The sequence below is a fragment of the Canis aureus genome, chromosome 26, assembly GCF_053574225.1.
Source record: "Canis aureus isolate CA01 chromosome 26, VMU_Caureus_v.1.0, whole genome shotgun sequence".
Classification (NCBI taxonomy): Eukaryota; Metazoa; Chordata; class Mammalia; order Carnivora; family Canidae; genus Canis; species Canis aureus.
This window is the reverse complement of record NC_135636.1, coordinates 21,038,756-21,064,397: the sequence shown is the minus strand read 5'-3', so window position 1 is coordinate 21,064,397 and position 25,642 is coordinate 21,038,756. Positions and strand designations below refer to the sequence as shown.

General features: G+C 37.0%; 1 long non-coding RNA gene across 1 annotated transcript; it reads right to left on the bottom strand.

Annotated features, from left to right (window-relative positions):
- Positions 1–10,231: 10,231 nt before the first annotated feature.
- On the bottom strand, positions 10,232–25,060 carry LOC144298804 (uncharacterized). Its single transcript, XR_013365692.1, has 3 exons — positions 24,752–25,060; positions 21,631–21,702; positions 10,232–10,733 (listed from the first exon to the last, which is right to left on the bottom strand). It is a non-coding gene; the product is annotated as an uncharacterized LOC144298804 (long non-coding RNA).
- Positions 25,061–25,642: the final 582 nt, after the last annotated feature.

Sequence of the window (25,642 nt, the reverse complement as noted above, 5' to 3'; positions counted from 1 at the left end):
AGTCAGAGCATAAAACAGTTTCACTCTATGGTAAACTAGGTAAATTTAATCCCTGGGAAACTAGTTCATAATATGTGGTTAGCAAAAAGGGTGGAATGAATATATAGAAATTTAGTAGAAACTAAATTCTTGCATGACACATTTGTATTATTCAGTAAGTAGCAGAGTTGATGAAGAACTGGTAAAAGAAGTAAATAAATGGAGAACCATGGCAATTGGGGAAGCCTTTGAACTGGTAAGGTTTTTTATTTTTAATGGTGTGAATGATTTTGATTAAGATATAAAAGTATTCTATGTCTATCATACCAAGTGTACATGAGTGCTTGTACTCAGCTTTTACTTTAGTCTGCGCTTACAGATAGGCATTGAAACTCTTCTTTTAAAGGGTAGCCTATGTAAAAACCATGTAGTTTGATTGAAATGTATGCATCATAAAGCAGTACTGGAGGTTGCCAGTAGATGGAACCATCGATTTTAGAAATTCAGGTTGAGATTTCCTTCCTAGTAAACAATGGTAATATAACAGCTCTAAAAAAGCATAACCTTTGTGAAAAAAAAATAACACTTTCCTGGACACATATCAACCAGACTAAAGAGCAGCAACCTAAGTAAACTTGTAACTATGAGATTCAGTCTTTGAGGTTATTTGTTTAAGGGTAAGTCTTGTCAAATTTTTTAAAAAAAAAATTTGGTATCTATAATGTAATGCAAATGTTAAGATCTAGAAAATGACTATGTACCCATCAAATAATGTGAATAATATAGGTAGTGGAGTAGGAAGGCATGGGTTACATTGCTTGTTCAAAAACTTTTTTTTTTTTTTTAAAGATTTTATTTATTCATTAATGAGAGACAGACAGACAGAGAGAGAGAGAGAGAGAGAGGCAGAGGGAGAAGCAGGCTCCATGCAGGGAGCCGGGTGTGGGACTCGATCCCAGGACTCCAGGATCATGCCCTGGGCCAAAGGCGGGCACTAAACTGCTGAGCCACCCAGGGATCTCAACTTTTTTTTAATTTAAATTCAGTTACCCATCATTAGTTTCAGATGTAGAGTCCAGTAATTCATTAGTTGCATATAATACCCAGTGCTCATCACATCATGTACCCTCCTTATTTAAATCCTTTTTTGCTTGGTTGGAGAGGAGGCCTATGGCTTATGCAGCTGGTATAGTATTCATGCCTGATTTTGTGTTATCTCAAGCATTACCTGATTAATACAGCCAGAGTTTAAGAAAAGTAAGTTATAGAAGAGGCAACATGTCAAGCAGTTTGGTATTAAATGGAGATTATATCTTTTTTTTAAAAAAAGATTATTTATTTATTCATGAGATACACACACGGGGGGTGGAGGGAGAGAGAGAGAGGCAGAGACACAGGCAGAGGGAGAAGCAGGCTCCATGCAAGGAGCCTGACATGGGACTCGATCCCGGGACTCCAGGATCACGTCCTGGGTGGAAGGCAGGGGCTAAACCGCTGAGCCCCCCAGGGATCCCCAAGATTATATCTTTTAAGTGTCTGAAGTTTTGAAAAATGATGTATGGGGAGGAGTTGGTTGCCACCAAGTTTAGTCCACAAAGGGCTGGTCAAGATTTGAAGGGTGCCTACTAAATGCTGTATTGCTGACCAAGTGTTTCTAGGTGCAACATGCCAACGTTTGTCACATGTTTTCCAAATGCTTTCGGGGGTGTCCCCTGCGTATTCAAAGGCACAACTTTCTACCAGCCCTGTTATTCTAACTTCCGTCCTTTCCTTCCTTCCTTTCCTTCCTTCCTTTTTCTTTCTGCACTTCCCTCCCTTCCTCTCTGCCTTCCTTCCTTCCTTCTCTCTCTTCTCTTCTCTCCTCCTTTTCTTTTTCTTTTCCTTTCTCTTTCTCTTCTCTTCTCTTTTTTTCTTTTCCTTGAGTATGATTCCTAGACTTTGGCCCCTCAAAGGCAGGTAAAGACATGTTATCTCCTACATTCTCTTTGCTTAAATGATGATATGAAAAACCACCTCAAATCTGGTTCTTTCAGTTTCAAGGGAGACCACACCCTTGAAAAAATAACTGAATTAGTACTAACTATACCAGTGGTAAATGTTTAGAAGACAGCTGTGTTTGGACAGGAATATTAAAAGCTCTTTTTTACTTTCTTCTCCATTGTGATCTCTATGTTCTTTCTCTAGTTTTCTCCCCATAAAGCACAATCTATTGGTAGTTATGTTCTACAAACGCCTCCATGAACACGAATTAACAAATATGGAACAACTCCTCCAAAGAGAAATACGTGGTTAGGTTCCTGAGAGCCTCTGGTCCTATTTTCATCAACCCATCAATACATAACCTTGTTTTTATGTGGGTTTCTGTTTAAAGGTACTTACTTGATAGGCATTGTTGATCCATTAACATTGGATTCATGTTGATAGCACTATAACTTATGCTGGAATAAAGCTTAGCTAGCATACACATTTTCTCCAGAAGGCACATCACAGCCTTCTTGCAATTAGAAATAGAGGCAACACTGCAGCACCATGCTGGGGGTGGGGGTGGGGTGGTGTGTGTGTGTGGGAGCATCTGAAACAGGGAATCTCCAACAAAAAGCACAAAAAAATGAAAAATGTGGCACTCAGTTCGTGGTGAAAAGGACACCTGTTTACAAAATAAGAGCTGAAATAAGAAGATAGAATGTTACCTTTTCCTACCTCAGTTGGGAACGTAGGGATGGAATGATTCAAATATGTGGCTGCCCTGCACATGTCCCTGAATGATGAAATGGTGAAACTGTTGTGAGTATTGATTTGAGGCTACAAATTCTAGTGAGTAGGGGAATCTACAAATATGGAAACCGTGAGTAGTGAGGATTCACTGTGCTGTTCTCATTAGCAAATAACCGCTAAATAGCTAAGTATGCTTGCCTCTAAACCTATGACAAGATATTTTTGTTTTATGTAATTTAATGGTGATTCTCTGGTCCCACTTACCTGTCTTTTTAAAACAAACGAGGCCATTAGTAGATTAGAAATAGGTTTTACGGCTTGCCATGACAAAGCCAGGACTAGAATCCAGATTCCCAGATGTATGGTCCGGTGGTTTGTCAAGCTCCCAAGCATGGGGAAGTTTCTGCTCTGTCAGGGGTTTGTACTGAACCTGACTTTCACAGCCTGGGTAGCTCTTGTAGGGGAAAGGGGAATCAGTAATTTGGGGATTGCCAAGGACACTCCCCACCCCCCAGCCTTCATGTTCTAACTTTAGTTCATGAATCCTTTTGAATTAAAATGTAGATTTCTCCCTTTAAAAATTAACATGGGTATGACATTGAGCAAGATTAAGTATTAATTAAGTATATGAGAATGAATTAATGTCACGTGAGCTAGCTCTGGGGTGACTAGAGTGAGGCCAAGTGAAATTGAGAAGTGGTTCTCAGTAAGACAAGCAAGAGGTGGGAGAACCTTCTAAGAGACTAACCACCTGGAAGAGAAATTGCTCAACATGCTGATTCCTCCACACTAGGCTTACCTGGCTGTTGACTTACTAAGACAAAAGTGGGAGCCATTGGAAAAATTGTCTTATCAAAGTCCAGGAATTCTGTCTTGTAACTTAACATCTTTTTGAATAAATAACCCGCTCTGGGATTTCCTTTCCAGTTTGGCAGTGTTTGTTTGCATGATATCTTTGATTCTTATCCCTTTCTCTTGTTTATGGGGATCTTCCTCTTTTGTGCTTGGCTATGGACTTCTCAGTTTGAGATGTCCTCCCTGTTTCATCTTGTTTGGATATTAGTAACCTCACTGCATGGAGTTTCTCTTCTGCTTTTAAGGGGAAAAAAAACTTCATCTCTTCTATGGAAGCAAATTTTTATGATTAGAATGTTAGCTTTTCTCTAGTTTTCTCAAAAGCCAGTCTCCTACTGAGATTTAAGAAATATGTGTGTGGCATACATTTAAAAAATATGCTTCCTAATTTCTCTAAAAGGAAATCTTGAACATTACCAGTAAAAGTACAGTTCTGTATCCCAAAAGATATTGTTGATAATTAGGGTGACCATATGCATTGGTTTGCCTGAAACAGCCCTGGTTTGTGCCAACATCATTATTGATAGCACCTCCTTTCACTTGTAGATGACAAATTATATGGTTATGCTATGGACAATACCAATGTAAGAAATTAAAAAAAGTAAATACTAATACAGTTGGCATTTCTAACCCCTCCTAGACCAAGTTTACACATGATATCAATTAGTATTGAATTTTCTGGCATTTGTGTCATCCTAAAATATGAGTTACTTTTGTTTCCTTCTGAACAAAGGAATCTCGTAGAATTTGGTGACTTATTTTATGATTTAAATATATTTTTAAAATTCAAAGGTAACATAAATTTATTGCAGAAATTTTAGATTTCTAGTACTTTAGACTTATTCTATACTGTTAATATATTTATTAAATTTTAAAAGTAACGTGTTTATTGCAATAATTTTAGAAAGTGCATACAAACTATAAAGAAAAAATACAAGGCATCTGTAATCTTTTCACTCACAGAACCACTGTTATCTATTAGCATTTACTTATATTTTCCATGTTCTTTTCCCTTAGAAATCATATATCAGACATATTGTATCACATATATGTATTTTGTAATTAGAAAAACAATTTTTTGAGGCTGCTGATTTTTAACATGCTTTTCCACTGGCATATTATGATTACTTTTCTGTTATTGAATATTCTTCTATGACAGTAAATTGAACATTTAAAAAAAGATTTTATTTATTTATTTGACAGAGAATGAGAGAGAGAGAGAGAGCAGAAGCAGGCAGAGTGGCAGGCAGAGGGAGAGGGAGAAGCAGGTTTCCCACTGAGCAGGGAGCCCACAACTGTGGGGCTTGATCTCAGGACCCTGGGATCATGACCTGAGCGTAAGGCAGATGCTCAAGCAACTGAGCCACCCAGGCACCACAGTAAATTGAACACATTATTGAACACTGTTAATTATTTGAATTTACCATAATTTATTTATCTGAGCAAAATCTCAGGCCTTTGAGATCCTTCCCAAGAGAAGGTAGAACTTAAAGCTAGATTTAGGGTAGACATAAGAAAGAGCTTGCATGCTGCAATTACACTGTGGTGACAATGTGAATATTCTATCCTGGATGGTTGCATTGTTTACTTGCCTGAATGTAAGGGGCCTAATGACATGATTTCTTGAGATTCATTTCCCTTACTCATTTGATATTTCTGTCATGGTTTAATACTTACAGGAAGGAAACCAATGACTAGTTATTTTTATTTCAGATCAACTCTATTATTGTGCTTTCTAACAGCAGCAGTACATACTTTGTGTATCCTCAATAATATAGTGCAAATTTAAATAAATATATCCTTTGTTAGCTCTATAATCTCAAGTTGTGAAATTGTTGGAATGCACTAAGTTGTACGTTATATAAATATCAGAGTTTATGGTTTTAGATAATGAAAAGATTGTTTCATTGTCATCATTTTTAACTTCTAATTATTTTATTATACTTTTTTATTGTAACATTATTAACATGTTACTAAAAGTGAATTTTTAAGTTCACTACAAAGAGTAAATAATATACCCCTTGTATTCAAATCCAGCTCCAACAAACTATCAAATTTCCATGCTACTTGTTTCCTCTAGCCCCTTTTATGCCATGCATATTTACTAACAATATTTTATTGGGGCCCAATTTACAGATAGTAAAATACACAAATCATAGCGTATATAGTTCAGTAAATTTTCACAAATACAACCACCACCATAATCAAAATTTAGAATATTTCTATAACCCCAGAAAGTTCCTTGGTGCTCTTTTTCAGTTAATATCTATCCTGGTATCATCCCTGCTTCTACTCCTTGGCCCAAGGCAAACATTTCTCTGATTTCTGTTGCAGCAGATTAATTTGGGCTATTTTAAAACTTCATGTAAATGGAATTGGGTGCCTGGGCGACTCAGGCAGTTAAGCGTCTGCCTTTGGCTCAGGTCATGATCCCAGAGTTCCAGGATCGAGTTCCGCATCAGGCTCCCTGTTAAATGGGAGTCTACTTCTCCCTTTGTCCCTCACCCTGCTTATGCTCTCTCTCTTTCTCAAATAAATAAATAAAACTTAAAAAATAGAATCGCTTTTGTGTCTTGTTTCTCTTAGCATATTTGTTTAAGATTTGCTGGGTATATCAGTAATCTGTTCTTTTTTAATTATTGAGTAATATTCCATTATGTGTATCTGCCATAGTTTGTTTATTCATTCTTCAATTGATGGCTATTTGAGTTGTTTCCAATATGGGGTGGTTATGAATAAACTGCTCTTGTGCTTTGTGGACTTAAGCTTTATGTCTCTTGGGCGTTACCTCTTTTGTTGGCATTATTTTTTTCTTATATGATTTCTTTCAGTTATGATTAGAGAGATTCTAGGGAGTATTTGGAGGATAAACTTTTTTTTGCAGGCAGGCATTTACCAAAATAATTTACGTAAGAGTTACTTTTTATATCAGAAAACATTTTACATTGAAATGTTACTCAAATTATTCTTATGTCAAAATTTAAGATTTGGGGCTAGTAAATTATTTTTCAAGCTTTCTGAATGAAATGTCCACTCTGAGCATCTTTTCAGTTGAGTTGGCTGTAACAGAGTTATCAAACAAACCCAAGCATTAAACATGAGTACTGTTAAAACAAATGTGGCTCTAAAAAAAAACAAAAACAAACAAACAAACAAACAAAAACCAAATGTGGCTCTATCATGGTACTTTCTTAGTTGTTTTTCTTCTTCTCAACAATGTGGGACTTATAATTTTGAAAGTTTGAGGGAAATACTATAATGAGTCAGTCATGGGGCCCATATGCATTCTTCTCAGGGTTTTCTTTGCCAGCATTTGGTCTTGGTTTCATTTAGCTAAAGATCTATCATAGTCACATTCTGTGAATTTTTATATTAAAGATAAATGAATCTGTTCCAAGGAAATGAGAAGCAATTCAAGTTTTAAAAGGATCTGAGCTTTCTCCTTTGAAATTCAAGAGGAATTATGTGCACTTCATCTTTTTCCTATTTCTAGACTTTGCTGGATATGGAAATGAGGCCACCACAGGAGGGTCAATAGTGACATTTCTAGTTATGCTTAAAATTGCATAGCAATTTTTAATCAATTAGTGGTTAAAGTGTTATTTTTTTAAAAAGCAGATTCCCAAAATTCATTAAAGGATGTAAATTCTATTTAAGCACACAGAGCACCTATTTGTGGATCACTATACAAAGCACCAAAAAGTTTAACATCAGTTTATATGCAGAGATCAGTTTTCTTATCCTTTTCTTATCCATGACTTTTTCTTTTAACTTAGTGAAATTTAAAAAAAAAAATGGACAGCCATTTTAAAGATTAAAAATGGCCTCTTCATTTTGTTTTATTTTTTTTATCAGGCAACAACTTAGTTGGTCCTTAAAGACATATTATTATCTCTTAGAAAACCTGAGACTTAGAGTTTCAAAATGGCTTATGACTGTGCAGACTTAAAAAGATCTAATCATTTTATAGTTGCCTCTTGACTCCTTTTCAAAGATCTGTTGGATTTTGCCTTTGTGATTTAAGATCTAAAATTCTTACTTTGGCATATATTTTTTAGCATATTAGCAGTTAATGGGAAAAATTCTTTCTGTTGTTTCTAGCCTTTGTTGCTAAAAATAATAGCACCTGTTATGCTTCCATGATATCTTTGAATAAAAGCACCACCTATATGGGGACACATGTAGTCTGTGTGTTCATCCCAAAGTTGTATTTTGAGAAATATGTTAAATAGCCACAATTTCAGGGGCCTTAGGAGGTAGGTCTTCTGGTTTTGATGGAATTCACTTTTCTAAGAATTGGCTTCATTATTTGTGTTTCTTTTATATAGCAAAAGTCTTTTAATAGCCCCATTGGGGCTATTAAAGCTACTATCCTACACCAGAAGAGGGAGAAATTAGATGTAATTCATGTTCTATCAATGATAAAACTTTGCCTAAGAGTTTATGTTTCTACTGAAAGTCAAACAGGAGATTTTGAGGAAAGTATTAATTGAGAACTAATTTCTTCCTGAAGTTGATTAGATGATGAATGATGAACCCTGAATTATTGCATCCCAGCATGTGTCATAGGCATGCTTAGTTCTTTGCAGAAACCACAGTGACGTTGCCAATATCGACATTGTATTACACTGTCTTGAAAGAAATATGTTAACAGAACATGGCAGATTCTGGACAGACTGTGATCCTAGCAATCTATCTTTATTTTCTACTTTCCGTGTTTTACCTTCATAAGGGTTTCCTTCTCCATACACCACTCTTGAACATTCCTGCCTTCCATCCTTTGCTGGGATCTCTTGTAAAAATTGGAAGTTTAAAGGTATATCTCTCTGAGAAGTATTTCTATTTCATCAGGGGTCAACATTTTCAGCTAAAGAAAGCCTAGGAATGGAGACTTCAGGATGAGGGTGATCTTGTTTCACAAGGGTCTCATAGACACTTAGTTAATGTGTGGGAGTGGTACTATCTTATTCTGCCTTTTAGAGTATACCAAGTAGATAAGAAATTCAGCTCCTTTTATTTGGAAATTTCTTAGCAAAGCCATTTCCTGTGTGTTGGCCATATTTTCAGGCTGATTTCTCTTGTGCTATCAAAATAGGTTTCATAGTTTTAAGCCTCCTATCTGGAAACCATGCCATTTAGAAGAAGGGAGGGGTGTCTCTGTCCTAGAATTCCCTTAGAACATCCTGAAATTCATTCCACTTAAACTGAGTTAGGCCACATGTGAACCTGTCAACTAAGTACCATGACTAGGGAAATGGAAAATTCTGAATGGCTTACATTAGGACAGGCCCTCTACACCTTGCTCTATGTGCAGAATGAACTGACCTGAATCACATGAAACTCCAAAGAAAAGAGAGAGTTAAGGGTTTGGGTAGGCAACTAAGAGGTTCTCACTGTAGTTTACCCCTCTGGTTACCCAACATCTATTTATACCCAACTACATAAAATAAGCTCAACCCATTCCTGCAGGAAGTCAATACAAAATCTATTCCAAAGACTGTATCATACTCTGAATTCAGGATCTCTAATTGACATGTAGTGTTCTATATCAGGCCCATGTACATCTTCTTATGGTTTGGAGACTTATAGTTAATGATGAGACATCCATCCAATGCAGCTAGTGTAGAGAGTGTAATGTAGGCAGACCATTATAATTATAGGAAAAACTCCCAGAAAAGGAAAGGATGGGGAACAATGAAGTGGTCACTGGTACCTTGCATATATTCTTACCTGCTTTCAGGAATAGTGTGGATTCCTGCTCTGGCATTGGAGTGATTTCCTTGGTCAGCCAATAGGCAGGCTATGATTCTTTCTGAAAAGAGTCTGCTTGTTCCTTGTCCTCCAGACTGTCTAATCCTGTACTCCGGGAGCATCTCTCTTAGCTATTATTATCCCTAACCATATCTCAATTGGACTAAGTGAATTTTGGCAGCTTATTCCTGCTTGCTTCTGGACTAAAAATGCCTCAAGGTAGAAGTGCAGGCAGGCACCAAACTCACAGTGTGAATCTGAAGGAGTGATGAAGTTTCTTGAATTGAGTAGGAAGCTTAAATATAAAATTCTAACAGACATGCATGCCCAGGGTAATTTTTCATGGCAGCCCTGGGAAACTAATATAGGTGTCATACTTTTATGTAATACAATAGATAATAGCATTTTATTAATGTGGCATTCTTACTGAACATAACACTTCTCTAACTTTTCTGCAAATTCATTTGAGTCATCAAAATTTATACTTCTAAATTTTAACTTACAGTTGATATCATTGAAAGGAACATTAGTTACTGTGAGCAAATGCAAGATTGCAAATAATTTTTTGATAATTTTTCATTTTGAGAAGGATATTTTGTTGGACCTGTTAAGGGTATTTAATGCTGTGACAATATTGGGATAACTTCTGATAAAGTATTTTGAAGTATGTATTTCTGTGCATCTTTAGCTGATGATTCTTAAAAAAATATTTTTTCTTAGTAGATCTAACTCTTTGTACAAATCAGTTTAACTTCAACTGAAAATGTATACAATGGCATTTTAGTGGTTTCTCTGCTATTTCCTGAACTTGAGGCTGTACAAGAAAGCAACTTAGTGATTTGTTTATAATTCAAAATGCCTTTTTATACCTTCTGTTACTGCATCTATGATTTTTTTCTTTTTTAAAAAGTTCTTAGTTTATTAATCCTCTCATGAAAAATCTGCGCAATCACCACAGATAAAGTTACTGCAGAATCTTTACTCCTTCTGTTATCCAATCTCTAGCTCACTTTTTGCCAACACCAACATTGGCTTTTGCAGTCTTCCTTTCTTTTTTCTATTCTTGCATTCCTTTTGCTGTTTTCTTGAGGACTTTTTCTTTTTTCAGGCCATGCCCTGCAAGTCTATGTTTGGGTTCTTTTATTTTTATTTCATAGCCCAAGGAATCATAAATCATGCCAAAGCCAGTTGTTTTGCCACCACCTAAATGGGTTCTGAATCTAACTACAAAGATGACATTTGGTGTGGTCTTGTACATTTTGGCTAATTTTTCCCCAAATTTCTCTCTTGATACTGTTGCCTTTCTGGGGTGAAGAATATCAGTGACCTTTGTTTCCACTGAAGTAGTTGGTTAATTATGAACTTCCTGGTCCAGATAGTTACTGGGTCATTCATGATGGTGGCTGAGCTTCATGTAGCCAGGGAGGGTGCATCTACAATTTTATGAAAAAATTAGAAAATTATATTCCTTGTTAAAAATTTGTCTGAAGCTTCATGTGTGAAAATAGTGTTCTTTTCATTAAATGTGGCAATCTTTACATTTAATTTCTATTTCTAAGGCTGTGAATATTTATTTTTTAATGTTATAAGTAATTTTCAAAATTAGCTGTATCTATTGAAGATACAACTCCCTGATGTACTTTATTGTGTAATGTCTGTGTGTACTTTTTGTAATTGTTTATTGACAACATTTATTGCCAGATGACTGGTTATTCTATCCCTCAGGCTGGAGAGGCGGTTATTTACACCAGTACCTCAGGGTTGGGCTCAAAGGGTAAACCATGACATGAGCTGGCTTCCCACTAAGGGTCCCAGTGCTGTTCCACATTAGAGTGCCTCATCTCTTTCTACTTATGACCTCTGCCACCACTGCTTCTGCTGCTGTCACCAACAATTTGGGCCCAGGTTTCAGCCCAGCTGCCCCCTGCCAGCTCTCAGGATCACAGACTGTCCTAGACATGTGTATATGTATACCAGCAGGCCAGGCCAATAGCACAGCACACTATGGCTCCTGTCCCCAGGGGCTTGGTCCTGTGTGTGTATGCACAGCTGCCTGGCCTGTTTCCTCTTCCCACATGCACACTCCATTGTCTTATCAGATTTCACTGACAAAACACAGGTTCAGAGACAAAGATGGATTTCACGATGGTGATGACAGAGCATTAAACCAAGTGCAAGGCCCTTCTGCATGTGGGACCCTAGGTGACTGCACATGTCATGTCCACAAAGGTGGCTCTGAGGGAAGCCTCAGTGATACTCCCCTTGCCATCCCATATCTCTTGAGGTTAGCCATCACTGCATTACACATGCATTTGAATTGGCTGATTTTAGTCTGTGCTTTAAACAGCACAGTTCAGGTTCATTGGCTTTAGCCTGAGGGAGGAATCTAATACAGTGTTGCCTTGATTCTATGACTGAGACCAAGGAGATTTTGAAATCTCTTCTTGAGATTCAAAAGTCTCCTTATATAGCTGCCTTTCTAACTTGGAATGTAAAGTTTAAATTGTTTAGGAAGTGCCAATGAATGTGCATAAATAACACCCTAAATTTCTAATCATCCAGTCTTTAAAAATACAAACCGTTTTCAACTTTCCAGTTATACCTTATGGATCAGGTCCTGCCATGATCTATGTCATCTCTTGATGACATTTTTGCCCTTTATTTTCTGCATGTATATATCTTGTGTTTAGGCATCAGGAAGTCATATCTTATTTGAGTATCTGGGTATATTGACAGGCTCATAAAAATGGTTGAAGTTGTTAGGTTCAGAGATTCAGATCTATATGTTTATCTGTAAACTTATTCAAATCTATCTAATACTATTTAGCCTAATTTTGGAAGAGATAGGAAACAATAATGAGGACAGCTTGTTGAGTTTTTTTTTTAACATAACAGTTTTTTTAGTGATAAAAGAATATAAGGGTATGCAATCTTTTTATTTATCTTTCAAACTCTATTTTTGTTAAGATTTTATTTTTAGATAATCTCTATACTTATGGTGGGGCTTGAACTCACAACCCTGAGATCAAGAGTCTCAAGCTCCACTGACTGAGCCAGCCAGGTGCACCTATCTTTCAAACTCATAACATTACATACTGTAGTGCAGTATTAACATGTCCTAGTTATAAAATATGTATCATCTAAAATCTGTATTATAACTGGAGGGCTAAATATCAACTAGTTAACAAATTGCCCAGATGTTCTCATATGCCTTTATTTGATTGTCTAATTATACCTTTTGTAGGATTTGAGATGATTCTATATAAAAATACTTGGTAAGCTTGACTTTCTGCCAAACCCAAGAGATTCAAACTTACTTGAGAAATAAAAGCAACTTTTATTTATTAAGTGTCTGTGATTAAGGCAGAACTCCCTGCTTAAATCATAGCTTTGGGATGGGAATATAAATAGAAGTATAATTCATGTGTGGGCCCATCGTTTCTCCCCATTCTGGACATTAGCCGAACTTCAGTTTAGTGTTATCAGAAATAGAGAGCACACTATCATTAAAAATGAACTTAAACAGGGCTTATGTTGGGTTAAGATTTTATTATCCTTTTTTTTAAAAAAGATTTTATTTATTTATTCATGAAAGACACACAGAGAGAAAAAGATACAGGCAGAGGGAGAAGCAGGCTCCCTGACAGGAGCCCAATGTGGGACTCCATCCCTGAGCCAAAGGCAGATGCTCAATCTCTGAGCCACCCAGGCATCCCAGATTTTATTATCCCTTTAAAAACTTCTGATTTAGTTGCTATTATTGGTGAGCATTTGGGAAAATGGAGTTAACTTTTTTGAGGTAAGAAAGGAGACAATCTGTTATGTTGAAAACTCTGATGGGGAAGATCCACTTTTGTGTTGGATTGGTACTTCTGTGCTTGTTATTGAAATGATTGATTTGGACAAAAAAAAAAGGTACCTACTTATTTCTGTGCATTTCTCACATGGCTCAAAATTTAAAATTATTTCCTTTTATACACTGCTTTTACGTTAAAAAATGATTGGACATCTCTCTATGGGTCTTTGAAACCGAACAAGGCATTGAGGCACTAGCCTTTCATCTTTGGGGACTTTGGTTTAAACCTGGCTGAGTCTAAGTGTAAACAAGTTTGATCTTGTCACCTGCATCTCTCCAAGCTCTTAGGGTGAGCAATAATTATAACAAACTGAAACCATTCCAAAATATTTTAGCATTTTGTTCTACTACATGAAGAACAGTAACAAAATACTCATTGTGCAACTAGGAAAGATTAGTATTATTATTGAATATCATTATATTGTAGCCTTAACCAGAAGAAAAATAAGAACTACTGGACCTTCTGTCACAAGATATTCTAGAAAATGGAATCAGAATTCCATTTTCTAAAATGGAATCAGAGTGTTAAGTAGGATGCTCTTCACAGCACTGTGAAGGAGAGACCAGTGTCTGGTGATTTTGGGGGGCTGCTTTCTACTCCTCCTTGACAGAGCAATTCCCCTTTCCCTGAAGCCATCAACTGACAAGAAGTCTTCTATCACTTACCAAATTCCACTCTAGTAAGCTGCCAACCTTCATTCCCCTAAAGTTCCATGTTGAAGATACCAGGTTAAATTTGAATCCAGCCTTAAAACATTAACATTTTAAGATTCATAGTTTTAAACTGGAGAACGAGGCCTGCGAGTGGGAAGTTTTGGTAGACAGAAGGAGTATAGTTTCATGATCCTCAGGGGAGCCTTTGAATCTCCCTGAATTCATACTGGAACTCAGTATTTGAGGTGGGCCAAAGACGGAATGAGGATAGCAAGGTGGTATTTTCACCAACTCAACTCATTCTCCTGTCTTTCTCCTCAAAGGACACAGAGCATCCCGTGTGGCCTGGAGCAGCTCTGTTGCTTCTTAGCAGTGGAAACTTGGAAAGTGATTGCTGTCTCTATCTTGGGTTCAGGTCTCTGTACACCCATGGAGTGTCCTTGACCTATTCCTAAGAAGCCCTCAGTGTTGCCTTGACACTTAGGGTGGTCCAATTTGCTGTGCATCCCGTTTCCTCCATGCAACTATGGCAACTCTCCTTCTGGGTCTCCACAGCCAATATATATCTAGCTTCTTGGGGAAATTTCAGCTTCTGCCTAGGGCCCCCACTTGCTCCCCATGAGTCAGGTGCGAACTTTTACCTGTGAGTATTGAAAAGCCTGCCGGTACTTTCAGTGCCAGAACATATTGGTGGTTTACAAAACTTGAAACCTAAAATGTATTCATGGTTTCAATTTTATCCCTCCACCTTGTAACTGGAAGAGAGAATAACTCATATATGATTAAAAATGCTCCAATTTTAATGCTGGAGGTCTCTTAAAATCCCCTGATTCTGGTCCTATTTGATTTTCTCAAGAAGCTCATTTCATCACTGCCACTTGGTCTCCATATGCATCTATATGTGTTGATATTAGATGAGAGATAATGAAGTGAGGTCAGATGCCTCCCAGGGGAGGCTGCCTAGGCCTCTGAATGACCTCATATCCTATCTATTCAGAGAACATCAGGCTTCAAGACACTGATCCTTCATTACTAAAAACTCATGAAGCTAAGAGTGATAATTTATTTATCCATGGTGAGAAATGGAGCTGTCACATGGACCAGGACAGTGGAGATTTACAACCAGCTCATTTTTCCTCTATCATCAAGCTATGAGGTTCCTGCCCTTGTTAATTTCCTACAGGAAATCACTGCAATAACCAGAAATGCTCATGTTCATAGGGTCAGTTTCCTCTCTTTCTCTGTAACTGACTGACTTGGAAATTGTCTGGGGAATAGGTCATCAGAACAAGGGGGACTAGAAGAACAAATGATTGGTAGCAGTGGTCCAAGGTGGTCTGATGCCTCCAGTATATAACACAACTAGCTTTGCCAATAGTACCAGATATAACTAAGTCTGTTGACTTCATGTTGCGTCCATTTCTGCCCCAGGAGTAACTTGACCATTGGGGTTAGAAACATACCAAACTCCATTGGCTAAGCCTTCTCTCTTGGACTGTGCTTTGACACAGCTGGGTGCTGTCAATAAACTTTCCAGTTTCATTACTCCCTACTTCGATGGACACATTCATTCACTTTTTGAATGTGTTAATGTGTCCACCTGGTTATAGTCAAACCTATTGGCCAGAAAGCCAATCATGTAACTTGATATATCTATGAATTATCTCATAGTATGCAGTTCTTATATTTATCTCCAAAGAAGACCAGTTATTTCTAAGTTCTTGGAGACAACTTACATTAGCCTCTATGCATTAGCAGAAAACACATGGAAGCAAAAATAAAGCAGGTTTAAAAAAATTATTTATTTATTTTGAGAGAGCATGTGCAGGGGGAAAGGATAGAGGGAGAGGGAGAGAGCCCAATGTGGAGCTTGATCTCATGACCCAGAGACCAGGACCTGAGCTGAAACCAGGAGTCAGATGCTCAACTGACTGAGCCACCCAAGTACCCCATTAGGCAGATTTTTAATCATCAATAAACATTTCTTAGTTACCTATCAAGTTTGATGCAGATGCAGTATATAAGACATGATTTCACCATAATTATTTTATCCAAGTACTTTTAGCTTTTACTTTTCTGAAAAAAAAAAAAACCCTTATAATTATTCTTTTTATGAATTAAACTAGAATATTTCCTAGTGGGTTTCCCAAGTTTGGATTTCCTGGTCACCAGAAGATGTGCTTTCAAGGATCATCTTAAATAGAAAAGTGAATTTAAAATCTAAAACATTTTGCTCAAATGGCTTTGCAAAGTCATTTGAATGAAGCTATTTATGAGCCATTTACTTGTGCACCATCTATTAAATTTATGATGGTCAATTATTATTATGAAAAAAAGTCAAAATATTCTTCTGGATATATTTTTATGGCATTTTAATTTTGCTCTTTCAGTAGCTAGCCAAATTGTACTTATCAGAGAATGATCAAAGGGCATTTGAGATCAGATTTTGGTTTTCATATTCTATTGAATATAAAATTGCTGGCTTGGTTTTTAAAATCCTTTAAATATCCTGGAAGTATGCATAATGTGTTACTATATGAAAAAAGCAGCTTTTAAAACAGTATGTGACAATGTGGCTCCAATTTTATAATAGATTCATGTATGTAAATATATCTTGTTGAGAAAATTAAAAAATGAATCAGTAATTTATTTTCAGGGTAAGGGAAATATGAGTGAATATTTTAGTTTCACCACCCCTCCCAAATTTTGTGTTTAAAAATTTATTTAAAAATATAACTAGAATGTTCTGTTTACTCTAGGAAGGAAATAAATTAAAAAGCACTCTAGGATATTTGTTCTTTATTCTAAAATAGCCATGTATTTAGCAATTATCTCACCATAAAGCTGGTCTCATTTTTTTTTCTAATTAATTTTGGCACTTTCTTTTTTCCACTGGCTTCTCCTCTTTGTGACTAATTTAAAACTATTAATTTAAAAGCTACTTCTCTAATCTTGAGCTAGTCACCAAGATATTTGATTTTTTTCTAGTGCAGAAAAGAAAGACATTTCTGTATCTCCTCCCATTTCACTTATCCAGTGACATCACTGATTAAAATCTCTATTCTTTGAAGGGAAAATTTTGAGCTACTACTAACTAGAATATTCATCTGCTGGAGAGATTGTTAAGGGGCCAATCTCCCTTCTAGATGATAGCTAGCTTGCTAGATAAAGTTGTCATTACATTTAACTTGGTCTTTAATTATAAGCAGATGGATGAATTATTTTAATCACTGCTCTATTTCTTAACAGTAGTTCATACATTGACACAAAGTGAAGAACATCAAACAAAAATTAAATGCTAGGGCAGGAAAGCAGCCAGCCTTCAAGGGAAGTGATTGATCACAACTTGTCATCTTTAAAGGCCAGAAGAATGCAAAATAAACACTTGGGATTAGTGTACTAAATATGGTTCATCAGTCTTCAGCCCTGCTCTCTGATAATTTATCTATCTCATTTATTCTAATGCTTTATCATGTAACTATCCAGCTCTGTAATTAGCTGTTCAGGTATTCCCTTTTTCTTCCTGCCTTTGAAATTGTGTGTGGTGAGATTCTGCAAGGAGAGGATATTATTACCATCCCATACAAAAGAAGCAACTCTTAAAATGATTCTGTTTTATAGCTTACATGCTAGAATTCTTGCTAAAACTCAGAGGGTGTGTTAGATTTGCTTTAAAGAGAAGGTCTTAGCAAATTTACTATGTTCTTTTAAATAAAGAGTTTGCTTTGGCTGTAGGTAAACGGTTTGATTTTATAGGAGGAGTCTGGATTTAGATTCACTAAACCCAAAATGCTGGTTTGATTTTTTTAAAAATAAAAAATACCAAAGTTAACTTCTGAATTAAAGTCATTAAGTGCTAGCATTTTACTGATTTGTTTCTGAGTAAAGAGTTTGTTGCTCCGTGACTCAAAAGAACATCATTAATAATCCATATTTTCTCTTATAGTGATGAATATACTGAGATTATATAGTAAATTATGTTTGGGATTTATACTTGGTCATAAATTTTCCTGTATGACAGAAGCATTCCCACAGATCTATTACAGGATGTAGATTTATTACTTTATTCATTAGTCTCAGAATATTAACAATGGTGAATCATTTTGATTATTTATTATTAAGCATTGAAAACCTAAAACAATATGCACAGTCCAAATTGAGGCACTATTTTCACCTTAACATTGTGAATATGAGATGGCTTCTGGTACTTTGAGTTTGGACAAAATGTCAAAATATTGAGTTATCATATGCTTCTTTACAAACCCAAAAGTGTGTGATTTTCTTTTTTTAACTTCACTTTAAACTACACGTGGTTCATTCATTTTTAGGTTATCTAAGGAAAAGCTTTCATCCTATTTGACTTCCTGTTGTAATGTCTCTAGGCTACTTCCCTTTATAGGGTGTTAGAGAGTTCCTGTGGGCTCAAACCCTCCTTGGAATTAACCAAAGACCAATATCATTTGGAATTTCCAGTGGCAGATCCATGTTCCAAAGTTGGAAATGATTTTTGTTTTAAATGTTCTCTGAGGAACGCCTGGGTGGCTCAGCAGTTGAGCATCTGCTTTCGGCTCAGGACATGATCCTGGAGTCCTGGGGATCCAGCCCCACATCCGGCTCCTCTTGGGGAGCCTGCTTCTCCCTCTGCCTATGTCTCTGCCTCTCTCTGTGTCTCTCATGAGTAAATAAATAAAATCTTTAAAAAAAGTTCTCTGATGTGTTAGTTTATTGGCCAGCATGATATACAGCTGTGTTAAAAGAACTGACTTTAACATTTTAGGGGCATATAGATCTTTTACTATATGGACTAGAAACTCACTTTTTATTGTCATGTCCTGCTTTGTGGAGTCATTATTGTCTTCCACTTTTCCTGCTTCTAGATCTTCTATTAGCTTCCAGGAGACCACACAATTTACTGATTTTGAATATGGGCTTTAAAATTACAATTGTTTCTGGTTCCTCAGAGCTATGTAATCTTGGGCATCTTCTCTATAAATAGGTCTGTTATGGGAACTCAATGAGATTGTATCTGCAATATGCTCAGCATAGTGCCTGATGTGTGTAACTGTACAATATTATTAGCCATTATATATTAAAAATAATCAGTTGATTTACTACCATCCCAGGGTGATATTGGGCTATGTTGTTCAGAAGTTCCTTGGGATTTTTTTGCATTATATATTGCCTCTTAAAATTCTCATTCTTTCTAAAAGTATCTTTCCAAAGTGCTCAATCAGAGACAGGTGGTGAAAGAAGAAAGGGGTAGGCAATGGTGTTTTTAAGCAGAGTAATCCTGCCATGCCCCCAAGAAACTTCCAGTCTCTGATTAGGGAATGCACTTGGGAGGGAAGTTTCTCTCCTGCAGGGTTTGGGGTTGTCCTAATGAAAAAGGGGCAGAGTTCTCTCTTTATAGAGACACGAGGATGGAAAATTAGTCTCATCAAACTTACTATTTGATGATTATCGACCCTGTGTCCTCTCTGGGTTTCTCATAAATACCATTAAAACTATGACCAATCAAGCTAAGGACTGCAGGGTAGTGTTTTTTTTTTTTTTTGTCTTTGTTAGAACTTTCCCTTATCCTGCTTGGGTGGAGGAGGGGATGTTTATTCCAGACTATGACAGTCTTTTTGTTTTAGGTTATATACCACTCACCCAACCCCTCCTTGGACTTCAGTGCTAATCATGCAACCATGTGCCACTATATGTTACCAGTTATCCTAGTTGTCCTCTCATTTGCTCCCCTGAGTGAGATCAAACATGGATTTGAACCTCAGCTGTACTTATTACCTTAGACAAATCACTTAACTTCTCAAAGCTTCTGTTTTTTAATCTATAAAATGGTAGTAAGAATGGTTTTACTTCTCCGGGTTGTCATGAAGATTAAATGACATGTATGGTTGTGTAATAAAAGCTGATATTTTCACAAATGAATCACACATATGTAGAAAACACTCTTCAACATGGATTTTTCTATTTCAACTATTCTCTATTCATTTCACCAATCAATTCAAGTTTTCAGTTTTTTCTACTTCTTCTAACTCCTGTATTTCCTTGCAAATATAGGTTCCAAATAACTTAGTAGATTCCACTGTTGCCTGGAATATTCAGCTTAATTCCCTAGAAACTTAAGCAGTGCCAAAAGCCAGCTGAATGTATTTTTTTCAAATATGTGACTACAGGAACAACAATTTTGCATCTCACATTAGGCCAAGAAAAGGAAGGAAGGGAGAGAGAGGAGAGAAAGAAAGAAGGGAAAGAAAAGAAAGAGAAAGAGAGGAAAAAGAAAGAAGAGAAAGAAAGGAAAGAAAGAAAGAAAACCACCATTCATGCTTCAGAAGGTAATGAAAGAGGAGCATGGTGACACGAAGGTGACCATGGTGGCCCATGTATTTTGATGATGCCAGAACTGACAAGCCAACTGGACAAGAGAGACACTCATAGGCTACCTGCCACCCCGAATGTTTTGTTTCTGTCTCCTTGGAGGGGAAACTCAGAGGAAGCCTTTAGTAGTCTGGTGCCTAGACTCAAACTCATCCTTGTCATGTTGGTGCCACATCGCAGCACTGTCCATGCTTGATTTTCCTTCCCTCCTTCCCCACTTCATCCTAAAAATGTAATTATTTTCACTGAATTGATTCCCTCTTGCTGCCCCCGCCCACCGTTACATATACCTTGATGACTCAATCAGTTGATAGCTGTAGATACAAATCAAACTTGCTACCCAATTGAAAACTTTCCAGGGACATATCAGCAATGATGATTTGATAGAAATATGCCATATAGTATTGTCATAAGGGTAATTTTTTTTTTTTTCACAGAGAAGTTTGGTTTCTCCTCCCCTGGATAACTTTATTTTTCACCTGAGATATCTGTTATTATGAAAGATGGGCCTGTTAATCTTTATTAATTGCTTACCATTCAGCAAGTAATTTTATTGAGCATCTATGGAGTTCTGGGTTGAAACTATCATCAGACTTGGAATTAGGATAGATAAGGTAAAATCTGTGGCCACGGAGCTTACAAGAGGTAGACTACTAAACAGACTGGTTTAATATTGTCTGCTGGGAAAGCTATATAAATCTTTGCATAAGGACTATGGAGCTACACGGAGCAGGAGTGACAGACCTGCTTCTGAAAGGGGCTGATTCACATGCCAGGTTTTGAAGAGTTTGTGTGGTTATTACTTATTCCTCTTTCCACTGCTCCCGGATCCATTCTGCACTCTTTTTTGCCTAGGAAGCTGATCCCTGCCATGGTGGATACTTTATATATCAACCAGATTCCCATTTCAGGAGTGAAAGGCTTATTCCGTCAGCTGCTGGAAGACAAACCTCAGGTGTTAGCCCTCTTCAGGTATACATCTCCTGAAGAAAACTGCCTCCCACACATCACGCCTCCTTCTAGGAGTAGCCTGTGTCCAATCACTGATCATTACCAGGGTGTAAAGACAGCCTGCCCACCCCCCAACTTGAGAGAGCTTGAATGATCATATCAGCACTAGATCCTCTCTGGTGAACCTAATCTATGATACTGTGGACTGCTGTGCCCAGGCTTCTGAGATGGCAAGATTCTTGATGTTTCAATTGGTGGTATACGATTAGCAGTGGGAGGATAGAGGGAAGTATTTACTCCATGTATACTCTCTGCTTCCATGCTGTTCTCTGTCAGTAGCTGGTCCCTCTAGGACTATAGCTCTTGCCCAGGCAGGCCATTTTCCCTGACAGTTGCTCTCATTATTCCCTTCCTTTCCTCCTTCAGGCCTAAAATGGTAATCTCTATTAATCTCCAGAGGCTTCAATATCTCCAGTTGGTTTCCTTACCACAATCAGATCCTTTAGTTCAGCCTTCAGTTGAAGCAGTGCTATGCTGGTAAATGCTTAACAACTGGGTCTCTGGAAAAATAAAAATAAAAAAAACTTAGAGCATTTTCTGACTTCTGTAGAGTCTATATGTCCATCATGGCTCAACTGTTGGATATAGAACAGGAGAAAGATGCTAGCTAAATTGTCTACCATACTGGTACAGTAGATGTAAATATTTTTAAGATTGTACATAATAGTAAAATGTAATAAAATAATGCATTTGAAATATTTACTGCATTTAATGCAAAAGGATGCATTTTGAATATTTACTGCCTTTATTTTAATATAATTTAAGAAATTGTAAGTTCATTTAATTTTTAATAATGACTGTGTTTAACAACTAGCTTGTGAAATTCCTGAGAATTAACAATCAACTCTTGCAAGTCAATATAAGTGGGCTCCAACATACTACTGAGTTGAACTGAGTAAAATTTGGTTTTAAGGTGGGACCTGCCTGATACAGGTAAATAGCAGTTAACTAGGCAAGTTATAGGTGGGGCTGAGAAATGAGTGGTAGGGGGCAAGCATAGACCTGAGTTCTGTGTTTAGAGAGTGTTGGTATGGCTGGTTGGGGAGAGGAATTGAGTTCAGAGGAAGAGATGGAATCCTATTGGTTGAAAAGTCAAAAGACATTGAGTAGACAGGAGTGAGTTTGCAAATAAGGATTTCTTCTTTTCCTTTTAAAGCAAGTTCTCAAAAAAAAAGTTCTCTTCTAAATTTCTGAATTTTTATATCTATACTTACCTTGAAAATATGGGAAGAATCATCAGTGTTTTGGCAAATCTATTAACAACAGGACCAGACCAAAGAATGCAGAAATGGGGAGATAATTGATTTTGAAAAGTTATTCTTGCCCACATTTTCTGGTAGGGTTGAGATCACATTTTCAACACACTTATATCCTGGGATGTGTTGTCCCTCAGAAGATGTATTAATAGAGCATCTGTAACTGTGTTCCAGATAATGATGAAGAGCCTCTTGAGACTGCATGTTCCAAATCTGACATCAACCATGCCAGTATTCCAACAGAAAACAAAACTTCTATCCCTCTTCTGTAGTGAAAAAGTTCCATGGGTGGTTCTCAATCCATGAAATGTGGGCTACATAATTGAGAAGGAAATTTGATCTTCCTTACTTGATCAGGGAAGCCATAATTTCAGAACTTGTAGGTGGACAGATTGGTCCTTTCCCTAGACATTCTGGGACCAAGAATTCTGCACTGAGTGAATTCAGCAGGTAACTCATTCTTAGGAACTAACTAGGAAATTTTCAACTAACTAGAAACTAATGGTAAGTGGCTGAGCCCTAATTAATGATGGGTGTGACTTAAGATCACATAAAAACTTTCACAAAAAATAGAGACACTGCTTCTACCGTGCCCTCTGAACAAAAACTGAATATATTTTATTCCCTGGAGTCTATATGATTTTAAAAAGTTCTCTTTGAGTGAGTTAAAACAAAATTCCTTTTGGGTAAGATTTTATCATATTTATCTGGCTCTGGGGTATCTTTTCATTTTTTAAGGCCTTCTTCCCACCTAGAGAAGGAAAGATGGGGTGACAGTAAATGGAATTTCATTTGCTTTTTCTGATACATTGTCTTTTTAATCAGGAACATTTGATTCCATCTTATATTGTGTATGGCACTTGATAGCATGTAGTGTAGGATCTTTCTTTTTTTTTTACCTTCCTCAATTTCTAATCCAACCTCTTTACTATAAATAGCAGCAACTACTACTATTTGGGTGGAGTTTTACAATTTGTGTAAGTCTTATGTTATTTCAGTTAATTCTCACCGTGACCTGGCAAGGTGTTTTTGTTAGTAATCATATTTTATGCCAAGGAACCTGGGTTGGTGAGTTTCAACAAATTGCCCAAGGTTAAGCAGGTTGGAAGTGACCTAAGTGAGAATCAACCTTTGTCTGCCTCCCTATCCCTCACATTCCTACTTATATATCCTGCCAGTCACCAGTGGGATTGGCTGACCACATCTATGGGCCATTTTATTTATTTATTATTTATTATTACTTTTAAATATTTTATTTAAATTCAATTTGCCAACATATAGTGCAACAACCAGTGCTCATCTCATCATGTGCATCTGTGGGCCATTTTAATAAAGAAGAGTCTCTGTATCTTGTCTCTGGCTACATTTTCCTGTGAGGACATTGGTGTTCTGTGACCAATAAAAGCACTCTAGATGCTGTGAGAAGAGAGACCTCTCTACTCAATGAAATGCCATCTCAGATCCTGTCTTTTTCTAAGTTACAGCAGGGGAAATCAAATTTCTGTGAAAGTGGTTCCACATATCATATTTGGCAACTCTTGTTATTTTTCCCTCTTGCCCCCACCAACAGTTTTATAGGTAAGAGCTCATCTCAGGTTTAACAATAGTTCTGGCACATGTCCCTTTGGATGCTGTGTAGTGACAGGCACTGGGGAGACACTAGGCTCTTCAGAGTACTGAAAGAGAAAAGGTTGAGATGATAAATTTCCCATTGAGAAAAGCTTAGGAAGCAGGAAGTCATAGAACAAAGAGCAAATAGAAGGAAGAAGAGCACTGTCCGTATACCAAGCTAAGTGTTTTATTTAATCATTGTTTAATACTCAAAACTGTTTTATGAAAGAATTGCTATCATTATCTTCAACTTGCAGGCGAGAAAACAAAATGAAGATATTAAAAAACTCACCCAGAACCACCTGTCATAAGCAGCTAGGGAGTGGTAAAGCAGAAATTTGACATAATGTTGTTGTTGTTGTTGTTGTTTTTTATAACAACACTATGCTCTTCTATCTCTTAGATTATAATCCAGTTCTGAATAGTAGTATAGAGAGATACAATCTGAATCCTTAGCATGCTCTCTGGGCCTTTATAATGGACTTATCTCAAGCCTGTCCACAGCCTTTCCATATTTCCCACTTCCTTCCATGCTTTGTTCCAGCCATAGTGGGTGCGGTATAGTTTACAGAATCTTCTGTGATCTGTCTTCCTCTGAACCTGCATCTTGCCAAGTCTCTACTCCATCTTCTTGGATAATCTTGCTCTTGTTCTATGTCTTAGCTGTATACGGGAGACCTACCATATCCTCCCAAGTCTGGGTTGGAAGCTCTGGACTTCTCAGAACATCCATATTACTCCTCAGTGGAGCACACACTGTAATTTTTACTTGCCTCTTTCCTCTACTACAGGATAAACCTCATAAAAGCAAGGACTGTTTCCCTTGTTTGCTGTTGTTTCTGTGACATCATTAGTCAAAACACATTCAGTAGAAGCTTGCTGCAAAGTGAATGAGGATTCATTTGCCTCCTGGCTTTTGTACTGTGATGCTCCTTCTGCCTCACCTTTTTCTCTTTTTCTGGTTGATTCTTATTTTATTTTGTGCCTCTGTTAAAAGCTCCCTCCTTCTGAGGCCCTCTGGATTAGGTGCTCCTCTTAGTTTTTATGACATCTTGTTCTTCTCTCAAGTCCTTCAATCATCATCACTATCATCAATGTTTCTCACTAACTCTGGACTGAAAAATCCATGAGGACAGTGTTTCTGTTCTGATTATCACAATGGTCCCATTAATCAATACAGTGCCTAGCACAATGTAAGTACAATTTATGGAATGAATGGATACATTGTTTTGGACACAGTTAACTAAGGGACTGTGATACGAGTAATATTCATCTCACAAATATTAATTGTACGTCAATATTTTTCCAGATATATGACAGGTGAAGGTACAATAATGAACAAAACACACATGTTCCTTGCTCTCATAGTTCTTCGAACCCAATGGTGGGGATAAGGGGATGGTGGTAGGAGAAAAGAGGTAGCATTGAACCTAATTGCTGAGCAGTCCAGTTGGAATGATAGGAAGTCTTTATAAAGAATTATATAAAGTATCATCCCATAATAAGTAGGTTACTGTTGAAACTATGGAGGTACACACATTTTGTATCTTACAATTTCTGCAGATCTCCTAGT